Consider the following 10,050-nt stretch of genomic DNA (forward strand, 5'->3'; position numbering starts at 1 on the left):
GACCCTGGTTCAAATGAACTGGGGCTGTTGTCATGAAAACCCACCATGGGAATGTCTGTTTTCTGCTGGGTCGAGTGTGAATTTAAAGGGAGAAATAGTCCTCTCAGTACAATCCATCCCCCTTTGGGGGCACTTCAAAATCCAGATATGGCTGAAAGATGCTGTGGATTGGACTCATCCCTGCATCCCATTTATAGTGAAACTAAACATATAGAGCTGCAAGCCCTTAAGCTTTTATCCAGGGAGCTTTTGTTGAAGCCATCAGCTCCTTGTCTTCAAAATGCTGAAGGATCTGGATCTCTACTCCTCCTTTCCCTCCTTCCCACTCCCAGCTCTGTCCCTGCCCCACACCTGAAAAACCAGGTCTAGCACGAACACACCCGAGCTCAGGGGGAGTGGAGACCTCCCTGGATCGGCTCAGGTTGCCCTTTCATGCCTGATTGCAGCTCATCAAGGACCAAAGTCTAATAATGGAACACGGAGAGCTCCCTCTGACAGCTTAACTGATGGGTGTAATTAGGGACTGGCCCCCACAGCTTTTCATTAGTGCATGGCACAGCACAGGAATGATTGTGGCTGTTGTGGAGCAGTCCAGGAAAATCTCATTCCCCCCCAGCCTGCAGGGAAAAGGGGAACAGAAAGGCTGGGTACAAGCACGATGCTCTTAGGGATTCACAGCTGGCTAACAGGGGGTGTTTTCAGTGCATCCTGGGTACATCCAAGCACATTTTGGGCTCACTGCATGTGGTAGATTCTGAATTTTTTAAGCTGCTGCAGCACCCTGGTCATCAGTGTCTGAGTGTCTGAGTCTGGAGTCTGTGCTTCCTTCTCTACAGACTCTTCCTTTTCTCTAGAAAAGCCTGACCCTCTCTGTCCTGGGAGGGTCCTGAGCCCACAGGTTGGTGGTTTTGGCTGTGGTTCCCTCTCCAGCCCTCTCTGAGTGCTGAGATGTCCTCCCTCACTTGTCTCTGCTGGGTACCTCAGGTGTCTGTATCACTCTCCCTGCTTCCCTTCCTGAAATATTAAAAATATTTTCTTACATAGCAAAACACAGCCGTGCTAAGAAATACACTAATTTTCTAGGTAGAAACAAAGTCCTCTGGGCTTCCCTTCCTCCCTCTGCCTTTCCAAGCAGAACCTGCTTCTCTCTCCAACATTTCAAACAAGGTTTGGGATTTGTTAGTTTGGTTCTGCAGCTTCAAGTTTTCTTTCTCCTGGGCAATGTCTGCTCTTCTCGTGGCTGCTTTGTAGAAGAACTTGTGATGTTAAATGGCAAAGTGAAGGAAAAGGAAGTAAACTGGTTATTGTGCCAGAATCACTCCTGGCACTCCTCCCACTTCTATTTTCCCTTACTTTGTAAAGCTGGAATAAATCAAAGTGAGCAATACACCAGTGAACTGATGAAAGGGGAGCAGAATCAGCACTCTGGTCCCTTGTACTGATATAAAAAAGGTGTACTCCCAGTCTGCCTGAATTACAAGTGGTGGGGAAGGAGAATAGGCCTGGAGTGTTTATTAGCAGTCATAACCTTAATCAAATAACACTCAAGGATATGTAAAGAAATCTGTTCCACTGCAGCCTCCCAAGCCAAATAAAGGAGTAAATGGGACTTCTATCAAAAAATCCCTTTTAAAACTCATGCACGTTGGGCTCTTAAAAAAAAAAAAAGTTTCTCCCAATGTCTTGGGGAACAGCCAGAACTCCAGAGGAGCCACCCTGGGTGAAACCAGGGTGCCAAGGACTCAGGCTCTGCTGGAACCAGCTCCAGCACTGGAGAGAAGTGATGGGCCAGGGTGATCCTGCCTGCTTGGAGAGGAGGATGAAGAAGATGAAAAGGATGAATGAGATGAGCTTTAAGGCCCCTTCCGGCCCTAAAAATTCCAGGATTCCATGATTATATGATCACTGGCCTTACAGGCATCTCCCAGCTCTGAGATCTCCATCTGCCCATTTCACTTTGCATGGCAGGAGCCTCATTCCCTCCTTCTCCCCATCTATGGGGCTGCTTCAGTCAAGGTTTATATTATTATTATTATTATTATTATTATTATGTAGAATTACTTGGGGAGGGGGGAAAAAAAGGAAAGAAAAGAAACAGGCTCTGTGTAATAGAGGTGCATGCAAATAATCACTCCCTAATCCCCTCTGACAATGAAAGATATCCAACCAGAAAACGTTTGAGCCTGTAACTCAACCTGAAATTTAAGCACAAGGAAGTCATGTCAAAAGGGGACTTGGGTTCCCATAAAAGCCTCTCCACTTCCAGACCCTGGGCCCCTTAGCCAAAAAAACAGAGCAAACTTCCAGACACAACATCTGAGAAGTGCAGGCCTCACAAAGGGACTCTCTAACCTCTGACAGAGAGACAACCACCGGCAAAACAAGCGGGGCAAAGGAAGCCTTTGAGGCCAGATAAAGGACCTGCCACGGGACAGGGGCACGGTTTCCATCAGAGATCAAGCAGCCAGTGGTGCACTGGCCCAGGAGGGCTGGGGAAAAGCCTTCCCAGGGGAGTAATTCCAAACCAGACTGGATAAAACCCTGGAGAGAATTTGTGGCTGGGGTCTGTTCTCCTTCACTCTCGTGCAACAGCCCTGGAGCTGAAGGATGACAGAAGAGACAGGCTTGGTGTAGGAAGAGGAGCCCCTGGGCAGAGGGAGGGGGATTAAATAACCTAATAGTGGTTTCAGTTCTCTGGCTCCATCACTTCTGTCCCACTAAGGACACGCAGAGTGTGAGGTCTCCCAGCACGGCACGGGCAGGGCTGAAAATCCTCCTGGAAGCAGCACCTGTCACCTGGGGAGGGAAAGGCACCTCCTCCACTGGAGAGGCTGGGAGGACACCTCTGTGTGAGGACACCTCTGTGTGAGGACACCTGAGGTGAACACCTCCTCTGCAGTCAGTGATGATACCAAAAAGAAGGATTCTGGGCCAAATTTCAGGCTGCTTTTAAGAGTAGAAGACCAGCTCATGACCCAGCCTTTGGTTTTTCAACAGAGGAAGAAGAACCCTAGGACAGCATCATCTCTTTCCAGGACTGGCAGCCATCCTGCTCCTGCTGCATGTGACAGGATCCCTCCCCTGATACACCAGGAAGTCTCTCTGCTTGTTGGGAATTTTCCAATACGATGGTTTCCCATCGGAAAGTGCCGATCCACTGAAATCAAAGCCTGCGGTGGGAACGTCCCAGTTGCAGGGAATCTTTCATGGGAAACTTTTCTTCAAGCCCAGGCTGGAATTTCCCCCTTGAGAAGTGTGAGCAAGGGTTCCCTGCATCCCACATCCCCATCACCTGGCAGAGCTGGTGACCCCCTGGGATGGGGACACCCCCAGCCCTCTCTTGTATTTCCTTCTCCTCCTCTCCCCACCCCAGGACCCTTCACTGGGAGGTTCATGGCTCTGCAGGCTGATTTTACCCCTTACAGATGCTGGCACCCCCAGGGACACAGACCCTTCACCCTGCAGGCAGGATGTTGTTTGGGAACACGGGAAGTGCAGGTGGGATGTGAAGCCACACTCGTTTCTCTCCAAGGTCACCTGTCCACCAGATTTTCCTGAGGAAAACTGAGCAGAGCCTTGGGATCACCCTGAAGGAAACAGGCTCAAATCTGGGAGGAACTCCCATCCAGGAGCTGGGCTCTGTCCTGCACAGAGCTTGCAGGATGCTGTGCTGGTGTTCACGAGTGTCCCCTGCCCACCGTGGCTTTCTCCCTTGTCCCTCGAAGGCCTCGCTGTGGCTGAGACAACAGCACCATCTTGTGCCTCTGCTGGGCCTGGGGAAAGATTTTAGTGACAATCCCAAAGCTCCCTCTCGTGGATCCTGCAGCCAGCGGGTCACACCAGCCCAGATGCTCCTCGGCACATCAAGGCCAGGCTGGTGGAACAAGACAAGGGTTTAAGGTCCCATCCAACCCAAACCATTCTGGTGATCCCTTGAATTGGAGAGTTCAGAGCAGGTGTGAGGGCAAACCAGACCTTGCTCTCCAAATCAGAGTGGAGAAACCACTCCTGTGGCTCGTTCATGCCCTGATCAACCACAACACCCATGGTCCACACAAGGACATCCTGCAGGCAGAGGTTTATCCTGTGGGTGGGCAATTCTGTACCTGACAGCTGAAACCTGCCCCTGAGGATCACAGCACATTAATTTAGGAGCTACCAGGTGTCACTAAATTTGTTCCCAAAAAAAAAACATCTGAAGAGCTTGGGTCCTTCCAGAGGTGTTTGAAGACAAGGGAGGTATCTCCACCCATGACCTGCAGCTCTGGGGCCCACAGGCACCCCCGTGACAGGCAGCACAACTTAAACTGACCACTTTTTTGGAAATTTGAGGTCGTTGCAGGAGGATCCTCCCTGCAAACACTGTCGGTGCCTGCCAGGCTTTCCACACATCCAGGGTCAGAGCTGGCACTTTAACCGGATTCTGGGCAGCACTGGGGGGATATTTGCTCATACAAAAGTATCCCTAATCTTTCCCAAGTCATTTCTACCCTTACTGCAACCATTTTCTAATTTCACATCGTGAGGGAATCGGGTCCTTCTGAAGTTTTGCTCCCAGAAGGAATGAGATTGCAAAATTTCTCAGTGCCATCTTATCTGCACTCCAGGCCAAACACAGCTGCTGCCAGGCAGAAGAGAGAAACTTTTTCTTAAGGACAATACAATCCACAGACCAAACATAAAGAGCTTTTTTAAAGGGTATTAGTAGCTTCAGATGTAGCTTTAGCTCTGTGTTTGCCACCTGAGTGAAGCAATGACTGCAGCCCTGCTCGCTCGTGCTGGTCTCGCATCTGGATGTCTCAGGGTACCTGACGTGTCCTCCTCTCTCTCCCACCCACAGAATTTTCCTCTCAAGGCACAACAAAGAAGTGCAGATTTCACACAGAATCACAGCACCACTGAACTTGGAAGACACCTTCAAAGATAAAGTCCAACCCACCAGCCCAGCACCACCATAATCACCCCTAAACCATCAAGGGCCACATCCAGAAGCCTTTTGAAGACTTCCAGAGACAGTGACCTCTCTGGGCAAACTTATTCCAAGCTGTCCCTCACCAAGCACGCTGAACCTTCCAGGGAATATCAGGCCTGCCAGCCTTGTTGTTGTTCCCTATCGATGAGATAATGTCTCTTAAATCTGGATCCCTGACACGAGAGCATCCAACCCCCTTTTGCCTTCCAGGGGCTGCCTTCCAGTTTCAGGACAGAAAGAAATGACCAGGAGAAAGATGAGAAGTTAGTGACATTCTTGGCTTGGGAATCATCAGCCTGGCGTGGAAAGGAATGTGATCAGAAAGAGCCGTTGTAGGGGTTATTTTCAAGGCCTTGCTGCGTGAAGCACTTTCATCCACGCTCTTCTAAAGTGGCTTTTGGGCTCCAGGTGAACCTTGGGGGTGGAACAGGTTATTCCTTTAAAAAGGACTTGTGGCCCATCGTGGCTGTTTATACCCTGGACGCTGTTTTCCTCACGATGGACAGGAATGTATCCTGCTTTTCCAGGCAGGAATATTGCCAAGTGACACTGTGAGTGCCTGCCTTGAGTGACAGGGGGCTTTTCAGGTGGGGCTGCTTTGGAGATGCACGTGAATCTGGGATAAAGCTCCTGGAACGTGCCAGGATGTGTTTGAGCTGAAGTGTGTTGGGAGTGACAGCCATAAAAGCCAGTTTATTGGAATTCACTTGCACAGACAAAAGGAAAAGCTTAATGGAGCTTGATGGAGTGTGGGGAGCCCAGAGCAGCCTTGGTTCAATAAAAGCACGTTGGCTTTTGAGGTAGTGATGAGGTGCAGCCCTGGGAAGGCTCCTCACACTTTGTCTTCATCGCTTTGTCACAAAAGGAGCAACAAGAAACAATCTCCATCCCCTCAGAGTTACTCAGCTGTTCCAATGGCAACTTCCTCTCCCAAGGCTGCAGCCAGAGGGGCAGGTGAGGTGATCTGGGTGACAAATAAAGAGTGCTGTTTGTGCTGGTGGCTGGAGCACGTGCATGGTGGTGGTGAGGGAGGAATCCAAGAACTTTTATTAGCCTTTTCAGTCAAAACTGTGAGTGAAATTTGAAATCCCCACCGGCACAGGAACACACGCTTGTCACACAGACAAATTCTCCAGTGGCCTGACCCTACAGGAGGCAGATAAGCATCAGAGCATCTGTGGAGGAGAGGAGACTCCCCAGAGCTAATGCTCTAAAAGGGGCTGCAAACACGAGCAAAGTGGAGAATATGCTGCAGACAGAGCACCCAGTGGCATTTTTTGCAGTAAACATGTCATGAGTGCCATCAGATGGAGGGCACTTGCTGGCAGCAGGAGGGGAGGTCAGGACTGAGTGTCCTGCATCCTGTACCAGCCAGACATGGGGAGGATGAGCCTCAAATCTCACAACCTGGTATTAATTAACACCAGCTCAGCTTCCATGGCTCTTTCTCCCCATCCTACCCTGCGAGAGCTCCCGAGGCAGACAGGAATGGCATTACTTATAGAATCCCAGAACTGTTCATTCAGATCACTTCATTCCACCCTCTGCCATGGGTAGGGACACCTTCCACCAGGCCAGCTAAGGGGAATTCTAGTGGATTTCTCCAGGAGAAGCAGCTCATAGCTGCCCTCACATGCACGTCACCACCTCACAGCCATCAAGTGAAGCTATTAAATACCAAGCACTTCCCATGAGGCTGACATTTTTAATCCCCACTCTGCCTTCTCTTTTCACACACTGGTGACTGGGGCCTTTCCCCACTGTGAGGGCTTTTCCCCTCCTCCCCGTTTCTCCAGCCTTATTGCTCCCTCCCACTCGCAGCTGAGAATTAAAAGACATAATAAAGAGCCCTTGAACCGGGCGGTGGGGTGGGGGGTTGGAGAAAAAAAAAATAAAAAAAATCAGGTCCCTTGTCTGAGGCAGGGATTCATCTGCCTCTCCCTGTGGAGATGAAGAGGCCCTTTCACCCCAGCAACCAGAAGGTGGAAGCTGGATATGTGCTCACCAGTGTGGCCGTGGCTGGGAGCTGCCAGCCCGGGGACTGACAGTGGTGACATTTCTCCCTCAGATTAGAGGGGATGCTGCAAAAACGCATTAAGAGTTGCTGGGGAGACTGTCCCTTCATAAGGCTGCACGCCTGGGAGCGGGCTGGGGTAGCTATGAAACGGGGCCACAGCGTGGCTTCAACCCTCTCTGCAGATTAAGGTTAATCAGAGCCTCCCCAGCCCACCGTGCTCTCCCAGCGGAGTCCAGACCGGCCGCAGGTGGGAGAGCAGCGCTTCCAATATCCCCACCCAGCGCCCCTGCTTTGTTCTCTGCTGCTGCCCAGTGACTTTCATTACAAATATCCTGTTATTATGGAGGAAGAGAGACGGGGGGAGAGGGCCCACACAAAGAGAAAGAAAAGGCTGCCTCTAGAAAGCCAGTAATTACAGGGCTTTGGCTTTCCTGCGGGAGGATTCAGACGGATTCGACATGGCTGTGGTTCACACGTACGGCCCCTCCGGGGGCAGGCTCCTGGTTTGATTTCATTATCAGCTGCCAGGGGAACTTTTTGCCCCCAAATGAGTTCCCAAAAGGGAACAGTTGCACTTTTATTAGTTGCTTTGAAAGCAGTTTTGCTGTTGCCCCCAGCAGCCTCCGCGCTCACTCGGCCACGGGATGGGAGAGCACAAGGGCCATGAATTGGGCTGTCAGAGCAGCCTTGTTATGGGCAAAAAGTATGGAAAAACTTCTTACAGAATCCCCAAATGGTTTGGGTTGGAAGGGATCTTAAAGTTATCATCTTGTTCCAGCACCCTGCCATGGGCAGGGACACCTTCCACTAGATCAGGTTGCTCCAAGCCCTGTCCAACCTGGCCTTGGACACTTCCAGGGATGGGAATCCACACCTCTCTGGTGTGTTGTTGATATGCAGTCACCACCAATTTTAGCAAAATCTGGTTGAATCAACCCTTCAAGTGTCTCCTAACCCCACACATGTGCAGACTCTGTTCTCACATTGCTTATAAAGACAAATCAAATCTCTGTTTGTCCTTTTACAAGGCAGGTAAAAAACATAACTCAGGTATAGATGTGAGCAGGTGAAGTCTCACAGGACCCAAACTTGACCTTCATTCTTAAGTATTGCAAGATTTTTTTTCAATTCAAGCTCAGCACCCAGAACATTCAGTGTCAGGATTTCTGCACAGCTCTGGGTCAAGCACCAACCTCATTTTACACCTGGGTGAAAGATGGCTCAGATTAACCAGGCCACGTTCATGCTGGAAGCCTGAGAAAAGAACAACCCAAACTGCCTCTTCCCTGCTCAAAAAGCATGTTAGACACCCCCTCCCCTCCCTCTCCCATACAGATTGTACACAAACCTGAAAAGGGGCCTGTTTGGGGTAATTTTACACCATTTCTCTGGGAAATGTATTTCAGAGCTGGTTTTTCATCTCCCCTGGAGATTTACCAACAACTCCAGGACATTGGTAGGACACCTCACAGCAGCAGGGCTGATGATGAGACAGAAAACTCAGAAGGAAACTGAAGCAAGCTCAGCACTTGCTTTCCAAACATGCTGAATGTTGCCTTGGTTCTCTCTCTTAATTCCTATCGTCTTTTCTTTTCTCTCTCTATTTACTTCTTAATTTCCCTGGGTTTTAATCTCCTGCCCCCTGAGCCTGGCTGTGCCCAGGCCCTGCCTACATGGGATTGACTCCACAGCTTTTCCCTCTTCAGGGAAAGGTCAGGGATGAAGGTTGGTGTGGGGAGAAGAAAGGCAGAAGCAGACAGGCAGGGAGCTCTCATAAAGGTCTGGCTGTGAAGCCTCTCTGAGAAAATGCCACTTGGGGAGGCTGCAACAGCTTTAATCTGCAGCACAGGGGGATTAAAAGACTCGTTCTCACAGCACAAAATGGAACGGAAGGAGCAGAACAAGGGGAGGAAGGGAGAAAGTTAAAGAGCTCAGCTCCAAAGAGCACCGGGGTTTAAAGAGCTCCAGTCGGAGCATAAAAAATAAATGTGAAGTGGCCTGCACAGAAAAGGACCTTTGGGCAATGGCTCTGCTTTGCTTTGTCACACTGAGCACACACACACACTTCAGGCTGCTTCAGCCGAGGTAATTTGGGATGTTTGGCTTTGTTGATTTTCAGGGGCAAAGGAGTAGGAGGGGGAAGCAGAAGGTTAACGAGGCTCCACCAGATGCGACACTCGAAAGGAGCAGTGGCCATTCTGTGTTTTGAACAGTGGCTCCTGGCTTTGATCCTCACCCCTCCTGTCCCTCAAACCCCCCCTTGTCCTTGAGGGAAGAGTGAAGGGGTGTGGGAACAGGAAGGAAGTACGTGGAATTGTGGGACACCCTCCTCAAGTGCTGCTTGAGCAGCCCTTTCACCCCTCCACAAGGCCTGGAGAGTAGAACTGAAAAGGTGGAGGAAAGAAGGAGACTTGAAATGCTTTTCAAAAGAAAAGGAAAAAAAACCAACAAAACAAAACCTCAAAGCATCAACTGCAGGAGATGTAAAGGCCAAGAAGCCACCAACATGGACAAGCAGCTGCACTCCAACAGGGAAACCTGGCACTCCAAAACTGCTTGGAGCATTGCTCAGGAATTGTAGGAAATGGGGCTTCTTAGGGCCAGGTAACCTCAAACCAAGGACTGCTTTGCCAGATTAGCAAGGTTTGGACATGGCCAACACCCTTGTGAGTGGTATAGTATATTCTTCTCAAAGACAGGAGGATTTTTCCAGTTTAGTCTTCAAAAACCTATGAAGAAATGGCAGCAGAGGAAGGTGAGACACCACCCATGAGTCCAGAGTTCCTCCCATGAACACACCCCCCAGCCTAAGGCACTCAGAGAGGAGAGAATCAGGTTTCCAGCAGCCTTGATTGTAACATACTCTCTCATCTTTGATGTGATCCATCTTCCCTGGAAGACTTCTCCCAGTCTTCCAAGCCAGGAGAGATGCTCCAGGCACAGTCAAATGTCTAAGGCAGGTTTTGCAGGCTATTTCAGCAGAGCTGGGGGCTGGTGGTGCTCTGTGCACAAATTCTACTCAAGAGGGGAAAAAGGAAGGACTTGGTAACATAACAAGCGA

This window comes from Myiozetetes cayanensis, unplaced genomic scaffold (genome assembly GCF_022539395.1).
Source record: "Myiozetetes cayanensis isolate MyiCay16 unplaced genomic scaffold, myiCay2020 scf29, whole genome shotgun sequence".
NCBI classification, from domain to species: Eukaryota; Metazoa; Chordata; class Aves; order Passeriformes; family Tyrannidae; genus Myiozetetes; species Myiozetetes cayanensis.